Genomic DNA, 15,564 nt, shown 5'->3' on the forward strand with positions numbered 1-15,564 from the left:
TCTCACTGCTCCCCCATCGCTCATCGCCGCCACTGCCTCCACAACCCCCCGCGCCCCTTTCCGATCCCTCGTCAGACCTTAGACTATGGAGTTGCCTGTGCCGAAGAAGCGGCCTCTGATGCCGACCCTCCAGTGGCTCAACGACTGGTGTGGGAGGCTGTCCCCTTACAACGAGGGAGACAAGCACATGATGGAGTGCCCGCACGGCTCTTGCGCCTGCATGCACCCTGGCTGCGAATTCGCCGGTTCACATGTACCGTTCATCCTACACCTCAGAGATACCCACTCGATCCTTGTGGATAGGTTCCCGTACGACGAGGACTTCAGACTAGTTCAACTGAAGGTGCTAGCACCAGACTCGCCAAGACGACAGCTCATCGGCTACGGGACGAATGGCGTTGTGTTCGCCTTGCACATCCACTCTTGCAGCATGGACACCGCGGTATCCTTCGTGTGCTTCAGGCCGGCGGCGTGCATCTGGCCTCGGTATAGGGTGACGATGTGGGCGAACGGCCCGCCATTGCCGGGGCCGCGTAAGCTTACCGGGGAACACTTGTTTGATATGGTGAAGGTGGTATTAGAGCCGACGAGCAGCCCTACTCCGGGCAGAGTTTCTTTGGGAGATGTCACTTGGTTCATCTTGGTGCCACTGCGGTACCTGTCCAGCAATGAATCATCGAAGGAGCTGACTATCTATTTGCGCACAGATAAGGGGTGAGTGAACATAATACTAACCTAAATCTTATTGGGATGATGCTAATGCGGGTTTAAGTAATGCTGAATTAATTTGTTTTTCTTGTGACCGGGCATCTTCGCCTTAGGAATGGTGTGTCTGGGGCTTCCGGCTTCAAAGTACCCAGTATAAGGACTAAAAGAGACGTTTTGATGATGGTTCTTGTTAGGACGGCCGTAGTGTTGGAGGTGGTCATCTACTTCGGTGGGGAAGGACCTGATTGATGTTCCAATCTTTACTACTTAGCCCTTTATCTAAAAATATTGAGGGCTTGGATGTATTTTATGTTTATCATTAATTAGTCTGTGTAATATGTAACCCAATTCGTTGATTAATGCAACTCTAGACCCTTCACTGTCCTACGACTACTAAAACAAAATAAATAAATAGGCATATTAAGTTTATTGCACATTTTAATCAAGTCACATAATGTTGGCGTAATTGTAAGCGATCATGTTTACTATTGTTGGCATGCGTGGTTCAATTTCCTGGGACAATACCCAATCTAGCCCGTTCAATTTGAATAGACGGTTTGTTCAATGTTGATGTGTGTCAGTCTAGTACTATGTTACTCGATCCTTGGTATGTTTTTTTAAGCTCATGATTGATGGTGCTTATCATAATGCCGACTTCACACTGTTGGGGAACACCAAGAGGAAGGTATGATGAGCACAGTAGCAAGTTTTCCCTCAGTAAGAAACCAAGGTTTAATCGACCAGTAGGAGAAAGGCGTGACTTCTGAAGGTGTTGCTAGCTGACTAGTGGTAGGGCGCACTACCGACGAAAGCAACAACGTGGAACCGCACACAAAACAAACAAAATACTTTGCCCCAACTTACAGTGAGGTTGTCAATCTCACTGGTTTTGCCGAACACAAAGAATTAAATGTATCGAGTGGAAGGAGATGTTTGCAGTAACTAAAGAGAACAGAGCTTTGCAGTAAGTAACGGAGCAGGATTGTAACATCCCAAGTTTTCCAAAATTCAAAAACATCATGCATTCATATAATTCTTGCATTCAAATTCAAATAAAATAAACAAGCCTCAATAAGTCAAAAACCTAATTGCATTATGTTGCTATTTAACCTATGAACAAAATTTATTTTATTATTTTCCAATGAGTATTAAACTTGTCTTCTTTTAGTTCTAAAACCCTATTCTAAATTTTACAAAATTTTAGAAACAAGTTTGAGTTCTTTTGGATTTGTGGTTCACAAGTTATGAGATAAAACAAAAAATGAAAAAGAGAAAAGAATAAAAAAAACGAACCGACCGAACTGGGCCGGCCCAAAACGAACCAGCCAAGACCGGCCAGTTTTGGCCCACGCGCACCGTGCCTCCCTCCCCCTCTCTCTTATGTCTCACCGCCAGGTGGACCCCACGCGTTAGCACCATCCCTAACCTCTCTCCCGCACGTCCGCGTCTGGACCAGCCCGAGCACGGCGCCCACCTCCCCACTCTCCCCACTCGCCCACGTCGCCCCAACGGCCTCGACGTCCGAGCCCGTCTATAAATACCCCTGCCACTCCTCTGTCTCTTTTCCCCCTCTCCTCCCTCTCTATCGTGCCGCCAGGCTGCCGCGATTGCTCGCCGGAGAAGCCGTGCGCGCCGCCACCTACAACCGCCCGCTGCAGCCACCCGAGGCTGCAGAACGCCGCGCCGACACCACCAGTAGGCCTGCGACCTCACGCCGCCTCTTGTTGTCGCCTTCGCCTCCGCCAGAGCCCACCGGAATGCCACAGGCCACCACTCCGAGCCGCCACCATCGAGTCGCCGCCGCCGTTGACCTCCACCGTGGTGAGCTCCTCCCCTTTTCCCCTCATCCTTTGGATCCAGATCGGATGACCCAGATCTGTCCACCACATCGAACCGATACCGGCCAATCACATTGCACCACGTAGCAGTACAGTCAGCGCGCCCAGTTAGTACCCAGTCAGCGCACAGTCAGCACGCCAGCCAAACCTAGTCAAATTCGAATTCAAATATAGTTTTAAATGTCAGATTGTGTTCCTAACTTGTAAAATCGATATAAAATCAACCAGAGGCCCAAATTTTGCAAACTTTATATTGTTGGAAAGCTATTGAGCTGTAGAATCCAACTATGCCATAATGATGTATATGTTCTGCGGAAAGTTTTGCATCATAATTCAAACAGAGAAATTAGCCCTTTGCCACTATAACATTCATAACAGATAATCCAGTGGTCCAAAATTTACAAATTTGTAGTCTCTGGAATCCTTAGAACTTGTAGAACATAATGGAACCAGAGTTTCCCAAAGTTCATACATGCACAAACTTGCTCCTGAAAATTTAGCCCAGAACATCATTTTTGAATGAATCCAATTGCATCAGTCTCGTATTACTGTACCCTATCCAGGGATGTACAAATATATTTTTTTTTCAAACATAAAACCTTGCAGTAACTATTTTATTTTATGTTTATGCATGGTTTAAGTTATTAATAGTACTATAAATAAAATCTTAATAAAACAAATACAAAAGATAACATTACCAACATCATAAATACCAGAGGACATTAAATACAACATTTTCACATCATCCCTATGTGTGAAATTAAATAGTGCATATCATGCATGCATATAAATTTATGACTGGGCATTTTGAATGTTATGTTTATTTTTGCTTTCGTTTGCTTGATTAGATTGTGAAGGAGATCAGAACTACACTTGCGATTGTTGTGAGTGTGCTGGTGGCTTTGATCAAGGCAAGTGACATTCAAATCCTACCTATTATATATTATTCATTAGTGTTTTTAAATTAGTATGCATGATATGGTTTTTGTTTTCAAAAGTAAAGTACTATGCTATGCTAGCAAATCTAGTAGTGTGTAGCCACTCCTGAACCCACTGCTAGAAATGCTTGGTTTGCCTAGCAAAATCAAATGCCAATGTTGTTTCATTGTTTTGGTTGTAAGTGTTTCAAAAATTAAAATTAACAACCTTAATGAAACACCTGGGTGGAATGGTATTGATTGGTGGGCGGCTACTCAAGGCTACATACATGGTGGATGGAACCAGGGATGTGGTTGTTTTACTTGAGGGTGCGCAGAAGTTAAGTGGCTACTTAGGGCCACATACCTGGTGGATGTAATTAGGGGTGTGGTGGTTGTCCCCTGAGGGTTCACTTGTGGTTGGCCACCCAGGAACAAAGAGTTTACCAAGTCATCCATGTTTAGATAGCTTCCAGTGCAGCCTTATGGTATTATGGGCTCTGCCAGGATTAATTAAGTTGTGATGGTCAACTTGTTTGCTAGACATTCAGATGTGGTGACGGCCAAGGGGAACGGGTGTAGCTGGTATGGTTGATTTCTCCTTCTGAAAGATCTTGTCTCATTCTTCTCTCTAGGTAGAATGGGTCGTAAGGTGAAAGTGCACAACCTCTCGAGAGTTAAATCTAAGATCTTAGTCGTGTCCCCGGTTATGGACAATTTGAGCTCCTGGACAGGGAATGTACGGAAGAATCTCATCACCTTTTTTGAATGTTTTAAAATTGTGAAATCGACTCTATAAAACTCATGGTGGTTGTAACCATGTGACTTCTTCAAAAACTCATGGTGGATGTAACATGAGGCTGTTTATAATATCATTCAAAATTTACAAATGTTTTATTTTAAATAAAATATAGGATAAATTTGGCTTTATGCAAATTACCCAAGACTCCACTAGCCAAATATCATGTAGTTATTCTTTCACAATTGCCAACAAATAAGTGTCATTTGCCAGTCCATTCGTGGGGCTGCATATTCAAACGTGCAGGTTCATCTGAAGAAGAATACTAGGTAGGGTCTCGAGTCTGCATTCCAACATGTCTGCCGGTGGCACATGAAGATGATGGAGGCTCATTGGTGTTTCATTTCCGCTGTGTTGATTTGAAAATTTTATTTGAGTTAGTCCAAGTGACTATGCAGTTTGTAAGACTTTATTTTATCTCCTGGGGATCTACAATGTAGTGATTTGATACTATTGCAATGATTACTACATTTGAAATGTGTGTGCTATCAGTGATCCCGGGAATAGCACTATACAGAGGTATCATGCCTTTATTAGAAGGTAGGGTGCTACAAAATGGTATCACATAGTGTTGCCTGTAGAATCGAGACCCTAGGTTTGGATTAGAAATAGGAAGACCCTAGGATCAAAAATCTATCTAATCTTGTTTCTATTAAAAAATGTGTACTTTATGAACTTCTAGTACTCTCATCTATTACATCTTCAAAAATGTTTTCCTCTTTCCTTAGATGACCTAACTCATGAAAACCACCAAGGAAGACGAGCAAGTAGCCATAGTCTTTAGCTTGTGAAGGTAGTCAAGAGGCGTTAGATGACCCCATTGACTCATATGTATTCCTTTACGTTCTGTTGTATTGCCGTACTATCAGATGTATGGCAGTACTCAACTAGTCTATGCGTATTTTGAACCTTATTACTTATTAAAGAAAGTTTGGAATTTCTTATTTTAAATGTTTTTGTTTGGTTGTGTGACTTGTTTGTGCATGGGCATGAAATTTTAATCCCTAGATCTGTCTATCTTGTTTCTCATATATGCTAAAACAACCACAAATACCGCCAAGACGTGATCCAACCCAATTGGTAATTTTGGAATCCCAAGGTGTGGATGTTATCTTGAGAATGGACTGGATGACTATCTATAAAGGAGTCATAGCTTGTGTTAGTAGATCAATCACACTCACTACCCCTGAATGAAAAAGGATTCTATTCAAATCCCAATTGAATGTTGGAGATTTTAGGCTAAACAATCTTAAGGGGGTTAGCCCAGATCAAGTACACATAGTGAAGGAATACCCCGATGTCTTTCCTGAGGAATTACAAGGAATGCCTCCAAACAGAGAAGTGGAGTTTCTTATCGACTTGCGGGCACTTGCCCTATAGCAAAGAGACCTTACCCTATGTACACTGAAGAGTTGAAAGAACTTAAGAAACAGTTGAAAGAGCAGCTAGGAAAAGGATTTATCAGAGAAAGTTCATCCCCATGGGGAGCAGCGGTTCTGTTTGTTGAGAAAAAGGACAGGAGCCAACAGTTGGTTATGGATTACCGCTCACTGAATGAAGTAACCATCAAGAACAAGTATCCATTACCCAGAATCAATGATCTGTTTGATCAGTTAGAAGGAGATAGTGTATTTTCCAAGATCAATCTTCGGTCTAGATACTTTCAACTCAAGATTAGGGAGCAGGATATTCCCAAGACAGCCTTCATCACTAGATATGGCTAATAGGAGTACACGGTGATGCCTTTTGTCTTATCCAATGCTCTATCATACTTGATGAATATGATGAACAAAGTGTTCATGGAATTCCTTGACAAATTTGTCGTAGTCTTCATTGACGACATACTTATCTACTCCAAGCCAATGAAGAGCATGAGAAACATCTTCGTCTGATATTGGAGAAACTTCGAGAACACAAGCTATATGCCAAGTTTAGCAAATGTGAGTTCTGGCTCAGTGAAGTAGGATTTCTTGGAAATGTTCAAAAAAAAAGTAGGATTTCTTGGACACGTCATATCCAAGGAAGGAATTGTTTTTGATCCATCCAAGGTAGCTGCAGTGACAGAATGGGAACCTCCGAAGAATGTTGGGGAAATTCCCAGTTTCCTAGGATTGGCAGGTTACTACAGAATGTTCATTGTGAATTTCTCCAAGATTCTAAAACAAATGACATAATTACTAAAGAAAGAGAAGAAGTTTGCTTGGACTGAAGCTTGTGAAGCTAGTTTCCAGGAGTTGAGCAGGATATTAGTGTCTGCACCAATTATGTGCTTACCCGATCTTGTGACGCTTCTCGTCGAGGACTAGGAAGCGTGTTGATGCAGGAAGGAAAGGTAGCAGCATATGCTTCCAGGAAACTCAAGAAACATGAAACTAATTTACCCACACATGATATTGAATTGGCTTCAGTGGTCCATGCACTGAAAACATGGAGACTCTATTTGATGGGGAAACGATGTGAAATATTCACCGACCACAAGAGTTTGAAGTACATCTTCACCCGGAAGGATTTGAACATGAGACAAACGAGATGGTTGGAACTCATCAAGGATTACGATCTGATTGCAATACCATCCTGGTAAAGCAAATGTAGTGGCTGATGCTTTAAGCCGTAAGGTTTATGTGAATTGCCTATCGATAGGAAGAATTACATGAAGATCTGTGCAAGGGATTGAAGGACCTCAGTTTGGAAGTCGTACCAAAAGGCTTTGTAGCATCGCTGATAGTACAAGCTACACCGATGGATAGAATAAAAGAAACCTAGAAGGGAGATGAAGATATAGAGAGGATAAAGGAAAACCTGAAGGAGGAGAAGGCCAAATGTTTTAGTGAGGATGAGCAAGGAACCGTTTGGTTCAGGAAACGGCTATGCGTAGCCAATGACCCTGAACTTGGGAAGCGGATATTCCAGGAAGCTCATCAGACACCCTATTCCATTTACCCCGGTAATACCAAGATGTACATGGATTTGAAGGAGAGATTCTGGTGGAACAACATGAAGCGAGACATCGCATAATATATAGCCAAGTGTGATGTGTGTAGCAGATTAAAGGCTGAGCACCAGAAACCATCAGGTTTATTGCAACCGTTGAAGGTTCCATACTGGAAATGGGATCAAATTGGTATGGACTTTATTACTGGATTACCCCGACAAAAATCAGGATATGATTCAATTTGGGTTATAGTAGATCGTCTGACAAAGGTAGCTCACTTTGTGCCAGTAAAGAACACTTATACAAGTGCTAAGGTAGCAGATATCTACATGAAGAGAATTGTATGCCTACACGGTGTTCCTAAGAGTATTGTGTCTGATAGAGGTACCCAATTTACCTCACATTTCTGGAAACAACTACATGAGTCCTTAGGAACCAGACTGGAGTTCAACACAACTTTTCACCCTGAAACAGATGGTCATACTGAGAGAGTGAATCAGATCTTAGAGTACATGTTGAGAGCTTGTGTTATAGACTATGAATTGATACGTCTCCAACGTATCTATAATTTCTGATGTTCCATGCTTGTTTTATGACAATACCTACATGTTTTGTTCACACTTTATATCGTTTTTATGCGTTTTCTGGAACTAACCTATTGACGAGATGCCGAAAGGCCAGTTGCTGTTTTCTGCTGTTTTTGGTTTCAGAAATCCTAGTAAAGAAATATTTTCGGAATCGGACGAAATCTACACCGAAGATCTTATAATTCCCGGAAGCTTCCAGAGCACCGGAGAAAGGAGAGAGGGGAGCCAGGGGGGCCCACCCCACAGGGCGGCGCGGTCCAAGGGGGGGCGCGCCCCCTAGTGTGTGGGCACCCCGTGGCCCCTCCGACTCCGCCTCTTCGCCTATTTAGTCGTCCCTGACCTAAAACCTCAACCCAGTTCGACGAAACCAGAGAAAACCTTCCAGAGCCGCCGCCATCGCGAAACTCCAATTCGGGGGACAGAAGTCTCTGTTCCGGCACCCTGCCGGGACGGGGTATTGCCCCCGGAGTCATCTCCACCGCCGTCTCCACCGCCATCTTCACCGCCATCGCTGCCTCCATGATGAGGAGGGAGTAATTCACCCCTGGGGCTGAGGGCTCCGCTGTAGCTATGTGGTTCATCTCTCTCTTTATGTGATCTAGTTGAATATTATCTATGTGCTACTCTAGTGATGTTATTAAAGTAGTCTATTCCTCCTGCACGGTGTAATGGTGACAGTGTGTGCATCGTGTAGTACTTGGCGTGGGTTATGATTGTAATCTCTTGTAGATTATGAAGTTAACTATTGCTATGATAGTATTGATGTGATCTATGCCTCCTTCATAGTGTGATGGTGATAGTGTGCATGCTATGTTAGTTCTTGGTGTGATTGTGTTGATCTATCTTGCACTCTAAGGTTATTTAAATATGAACATTGAATATTGTGGAGCTTGTTAACTCCGGCATTGAGGGTTCGTGTAATCCTACACAATTAGTGGTGTTCATCATCCAACAAGAGGGTGTAGAGTAGTCCTATTATGTGATCTTTGTTGAGAGTGTCCACTAGTGAAAGCGGGATCCCTAGGCCTTGCTTCCAAGCATCGAATCTCCGTTTGTTTACTGTTTTGTTGCATGTTTACTCGCTGCCATATTTTATTCAGATTGCTATTACCACTCATACTCATCTATATTACTTGCATCTCACTATCTCTTCGCCGAACTAGTGCACCTATACATCCGACAAGTGTATTAGGTGCGTTGGGGACACAAGAGACTTCTTGCTTTGTGGTTGCAGGGTTGCTTGAGAGGGATATCTTTGACCTCTTCCGCCCTGAGATCGATAAACCTTGGGTGATCCACTTAAGGGAAACTTGCTGCTGTTCTACAAACCTCTTCTATTGGAGGCCCAACACTGTCTACAAGAATAGAAGCACCCGTAGACATCAAGCACTTTTCCGGCGCCGTTGCCGGGGAGGAAAGGTAAAAGGCATTCATACTCCGGTCGCAGGTAAAGTACTTTTCTGGCGCCATTGTGTGAGTGTTCGAAGCTATTTCCTTTAGATCCTGCAATTGCATCTTTTTGTTTCTTGTTTTACACTAGTAAGGCATAATGGAATACAACTATGAGCTTTTTAATTTATTTCCTAAGTTAAGACATGAATTGTGTGATGCGAAAATTAAAGAACCTATTGTTATCACCGGAATTTGACCAAGTCAGAGGTGGGCCGCGATCAAGATGGGCTTAAAGATTATATACGGTAGAAATACGTGAATCGGCCTTATATGCAAAGTTTGGGCTAGCATGCCCGGGTATCTGTAATATAGTAGGTCGTATCTTAGATTAGAAGATAGAGTTTGACCCGTGCACGGTTAGATGCACGCCTGAATTAGAAAGTCCCTTGGACTATAAATATGTATCTAGGGTTTATGGAATAAACAACAACCAACGTTCAACACAAATCAATCTCGGCGCATCGCCAACTCCTTCGTCTCGAGGGTTTCTTCCGGTAAGCACCATGCTGCCTAGATCGCATCTTGCGATCTAGGCAGCACAAGCTTATTACGTTGTTCATGCGTTTGCTCGTACTGAAGCCTTTTTGATGGCGAGCAACGTAGTTATCTTAGATGTGTTAGGGTTAGCATTGTTCTTCGTATCATATGCTGTCGTAGTGCAACCCTTATACATCTAGCCGCCCTACACCTATCTTAGGTGTAGGGGCGGCACCCCGCTTGATCATTGTTTAGTAGATCCGATCCGTTACGGTTGCTCCATGTTCTTCAAGGATTAGTTTAATATCCGCAATAGTTAGGCCTTACAAAGGGTTGGAGGATCCAGCGGCGTGTAGGGTGTAGTTTGCTAGCCCTAGACGAGGATGTTCGGGGATCAACCTCGTGTTGGTTTTTAGGCCCTGTCTAGGATCGGCTTACGATCACCGTGCGCGAGCGCGAGGCCCAATCGTGAGTAGGATGATCCGATTATGCGGTGGAAACCCTAAATCATCGTAGATCGCTTTAGCTTTATCTTGATCAAGCAGGACCACCATATATTCGTACACCTCGTATGAATCATGGGTGGAACGGCTCTTTGAGCCGATTCACAGGATAACCTGAGAGCCGGTCGAGGCTCGTATTTAACATTTACGTGTATGCCATGCAGGAAACTAAGCGAGGCATCATCCAACACCTTCCGACCGGGTATAGGTCGGGTGGCACGCCCTTGCGACAGCATCGGACGTGTGACCAGAAGGCTTTGCGGGCCGTCGCTCTGAGGGACCAGGGCCAACCGCAGTCCTGAGTTGTTCCCAGCTCTACGGTGTTGCCAGTCGCTGCCCGCCGGTGGGTTTCTGACCGCAACACATTCTGGCACGCCCGGTGGGACAATCTTCGACATCCACCGCATCGCCATCTACATCCGAGATGCCGGAAAGCACTCCGGTCAAGTACGAGGATCCGACCGACGAGCTCAAGAAGAAGCATGACGAGATCAAGGCGGTCCTCGAAGCCGACCTCATCGGCTCTTTCCACGAACCCGCTCCCATGGCATCGGGTGGAAGGGGTTCTCACCCGAAGGCGCGCTCGATGGAGTGGACCTGTCCGCCCCGTCAGAAGAACGCACCGGGTCGGCTGCGTCGAGGAGATCAACTTCATGGTGGCTCATTCGCCGCACCGCCACTACGAGAGCCCGGTGAACACTTTGGAGCGTGTCGCTCTGCGCGTGATCCACGAAATCATGAGCCATCGAGTATTCTCCGTCGGGACCAGCTCTGGGGACTTACAATGGGGAGATGCCACTCCAGTCCCGTCCACCGCTGCCGTTCGCGTTGGCAGCACCAGAAGTGCCGAACTCATCAGCATACGTCGTCTACAAGATTGGTGGTGACCCTAGTGACTACCAATTCCTGCAGTTGGCTCAGAACTGGAAAAGCAAGCATGGCTGGCTAAGTATGCCACCCCGGCGAATCTTCAGGGTTCGACACCTTCAGCCATCACCGCGGATCAGATTTGTACAATTCTGAAAGATCAGTTCGGCATGATGCCGAAAAGGAAGACATTCGGCTATACCAAGCCGTACCCCAACGAGTACGAATTGATCCCGCTACCACCCAAATATCGGCTTCCTGACTTCACGAAGTTTAGTGGATCAGATGGTTCCAGCTCCATCGAGCATGTGAGCCGATATTTGGCACAGCTGGGCACGATCTCGAGCATCGGACGAGCTGCGTGTGAGGTTCTTCGCACGGTCCCTCACAGGATCGGCTTTCGGGTGGTACACATCGCTGCCACCGAACTCAATCCGGACTTGGAAGCGGTTGGAAGAGCGAGTTCCATGAGCGAGTATCACTCGGAGGCTTCCGAGGCTGGCATTGCCGATCTAGCACAAGTACGACGAAGCGCGGGGAAACAGTGTCGGAATACATCCAGCGCTTCAGGACCGTGAGGAACCGATGCTATTCGGTTCACGTAAGTGAAAAAGAAGCGATCGAGTTGGCGGTGGTGGGTCTCTCATCATCGATCAAGGACGTGGCCTCCCAAGCAGACTACCCTTCATTGGCGCACATGGTACAGAAGCTGTCAGCATATGAACAGCGCCACCCAGATGTTTACCAGGACAAATTCAAGCGCGCGATGGTCCTGGTTGAGGCAAACGAGGATGAAGGTGCTGCGGGAGATCAAGAGGTAGCAGTGGCTGAATGGGCTCGGGCGGCAAGCCCCGTGTCCTGTAAGTGGGTTAAGCCACAAGGTCCTCCAAAAGGGTTCGACTTTGACGTGACCAAAGCTGAGCAGATTTTCGACCTCTTACTCACGGAGAAGCAGCTAAAGGTACCCGAAGGCCACCAGATCCCCACGGTGCAAGAGCTGAACGGAAAGCCATACTGCAAGTGGCATAACACGTTCACCCACACCACTAACGACTGCAGGGTGTGGCGTCAGTAGATCCAAATGGCGATAGAAAAAGGGCGGCTAATTTTCAACCAGTACGCCATGAAGGTCGACACACACCCCTTCCCCGCCGTTAACATGGTGGAGTGTACTTACCATGGAGGGTGCCAGCCAGATTTCTCGTGCAATATCAACATGGTGGGACCCGGGCACCACTCCGGTAAGGACGGAGATGAGGGCAGCTGCTCTCATAGCAAAGACACAGAGGAAGCCGCTCCACGCGATCGGCTCCGCCACGACGGCAAGCGCTACGTCACAGAGGGAGAAGTGAAGAACATAAGATATCAGCGACCTCTCTCTGATCACCTCCTCAACAAGTATGCGAGTCAGTATGACCAACGCCGACGATACAATGACGATGATGAACAGGATCGTCTGGCTAGGGACGACAGGAGACGTCGTCGGCATGATCACGACGAGGAGCGATATGAGCGCCACGCCAAGGGAAAGTCGAGGGAGCAAGACGACGTGGATAGGCACTGGGACTGCCCCTTCATCGGTACACTTGCTGGGATTCGGGAATGAGCCGATTGCCTACAATCGGCAATTGCCCAGAATGTAAACAAAGGAAGAAGGATGCAGCTAACGTGTCCGTGTTCAAACGTCTAGGGCCTCTCCTGCCTCGGAACAAGCATGCTGAGTCCGCTCGGGTGGAAGATCTCGAGGAACTAGAGGACGATGATGAAGAAGACAAGTATCATCGGCCAAGGTGGTGCCACGATGGGCTCGGCCGTTCCCGAAGCGAAGGGTTCGAGCGTCTGCGTGGGTTGGAGGAAGCTGAAAGGTTATACCCGCACACGTTGAGGAAGGCACGGCCTGATCTGGCCGCCAAAATTCAGCGAACCCTGGACGAAGAAGGTCGGCCACAAAGAAAAGAGTGGCGCCCCAAGCAAAGGAAAGCCGATGATGAGACATCGGCTGGCACAAACATGGTGCTCGTCCTTCCAACGGAGTTTGGTGCTCCAGGATTACACGAGGCACCCAATTTCGACGACTGCGAGCGCATCAACGTGACACAGGATGGGACTAGGTTGGTCTTATCCACGAGCCCGACCGTGTAGCGAATGCAGCATCTATGGACAAACGTGGCGATGCCGATCCAGGAGATCGGCCCCAAGGATTTATGGAGGAACATTACAAAACCTTCATCGAACAAGCAACGTGGAGGCCGATTCCAGCAATCGGCCAAAATTATCTTCACCATCCATTCTGCCTGGGTTCAACATTTGATCCAGCAGGGAATACCTAAAGATCCGATACCATCAAATCCCTTGAAAGAATCGGCTCGGGGGGCACCTAGGTGGATAAAACACGAGGATATGAAGTAGAAGTATCTTTCAAATGCCCACCAGCCCAAGATATTCTTTGATGATGGTATTGAAGTATGGGGGCCGATACATAAATCGGCCGTAAAAAATTCAAAAAAAATTTAAGCACAGCCGATGCGCAGACATCGACTTAAGGGTAGAAAGCCGATGCATGGCCATCGACTCAAGGGATACAACTGTTATAAGCAGAGACTCAATGGAGCAGGAAGTGGGTCACGAAGAGAGACTCTACTGGAAGAACTCCTCAGTGGAATGCCTTCTTGCAAGTACTCGAATCCGCAATATCAGCTGGGGCGGTTTGAGGGATCATGACCCTGACCAATGCCAAGAGCAGCCTGGACGTACAAATCAGGTTAAGGATGGGTTGCATCAGATCCGCCAAAGGAAAGGAGCCGATCTGACCTGCAAGGCGCGAGAAGTGGACTGAAGAAGCTCGAGGGGCAGCTCACCCTAAAGGTTCTCTGCTCTGGGGAGCCGATTTCAGCCTTATGACCTGAGGCCAATGGCGGCACATTTGGCTGACTCACTACCTTTCTCGCCTTGACTAAGGCTCGGGGGGCAGCTTGTCCTGAAGGACCCTTTGCTATAGGGAGCCGATTTTGTTGAAATCGGCTGACTCTGCATCTCAACTGTTCTGAGGGATGGTTGCTGCAAGAAAACGAAGCAGGATTTCAAACATCGCTGCAGACTATCGAAAGAAAATCCTGTGGATAAGTGGTGCCTGTCTCCGAAGTATCATCTCCAGCCTCCGGGTTGAGTTAGCAATGGTCTCGAGAGGGCCCTCGAAAGCAAAGGGGATTTGGAAGAGAAGGATCCGGCAGGAGAATGTCCGAAAACCTGAGGTTAATGATGAGGCCAGGCATTATTTCGGGGAGTTTTGCCGTTGAATCCAACACTACGCTCGGTGATCGCCGGATTGGACCTGTTCGGTTGGAAGTTTGGGGATCTGAATTTGAGCAAGGTTCGCAGGTTACCAATGCGTTGCCATCGGCTTATTGAGCGGTGATAAAATTAACAGTCGGCCAAATCAGTACGAAAAGGAATCGGCAAAATCAAGTTAAGGGAAATTCTTCATTAATATTGGGATTCCTTACAATGAAGAGCCGACTGCCCAAAGAAGAAGGGAAGAACAAAAGAAGAGCCGATTGCTCAGGGGTTACTAATCCTACATTGCTAATCCTCGCTAGCATCATCGTCGGCATCGGAGTTACCGCCGGCGCTACCTCCGGAGGCTTCCTCGTCGGCCGCCGCCCGGCCTTCGGCCGGAGCCTCTTCTTCCTCGTCATCATCATCATCCTCGCTGTCCGCCCAAGCGCGGAAGCGCTTCGTCGGCGGGTACCCAGTGGAAGAGGAGGAATCATCTTCCTCCTCCTCCTCTTCTCCCTCCTCGTCATCATCTTCGTCCTCGCTGTCCGCCCACATGCGGGAGCGCTTCTTCGGCGGGAGCCTAGCGGAGGGGGAGGCCTTGGTCTTCTCTACTTCTCCTTCTTTCTTCTCCTTGTCGGAGGAAATGGGGTTCGCCCCGGAGTGGAGGTCGTCCTCATTCTTGTTCTTCGGTGAAGATTGGAGGGGGAGGCCTGAGGGGGAAGAGGAAGAGGAAGACATTGCTACAGGGGAAGAGGGTTTTTTGGGTGCCGATGGCCAGAACAAAGCAAAGGGATGAAGTGGCAAACTGCTCAGGGCGGTTAAATAAAGGGGCTATAGTAGAAATTCAATGCCACAGCAGTTTCCGAGGAGACGGTGCCCAAAGACAGCGGTCAAATCACGCGGAATAGTTGAGAAGGCAGAGCATCATGATGAGGAATGCTGCGACGGTTCTGCTCTGCCATGACATGACCCGACGAAGAAAAACAGAGTGATTTTGGAATTATCAATTCCAAAACCAGGGGGCATGTGTTATCACCGGAATTTGACCAAGTCAGAGGTGGGCCGCGATCAAGATGGGCTTAAAGATCATATACGGAAGAAATACGTGAATCGGCCTTATATGCAAAGTTTGGGCTAGCATGCCCGGGTATCTGTAATATAGTAGGTCGTATCTTAGATTAGAAGATAGAGTTTGACCCGTGCACGGT

This window comes from Lolium rigidum, chromosome 7 (genome assembly GCF_022539505.1).
Source record: "Lolium rigidum isolate FL_2022 chromosome 7, APGP_CSIRO_Lrig_0.1, whole genome shotgun sequence".
Taxonomy (NCBI): domain Eukaryota; kingdom Viridiplantae; phylum Streptophyta; class Magnoliopsida; order Poales; family Poaceae; genus Lolium; species Lolium rigidum.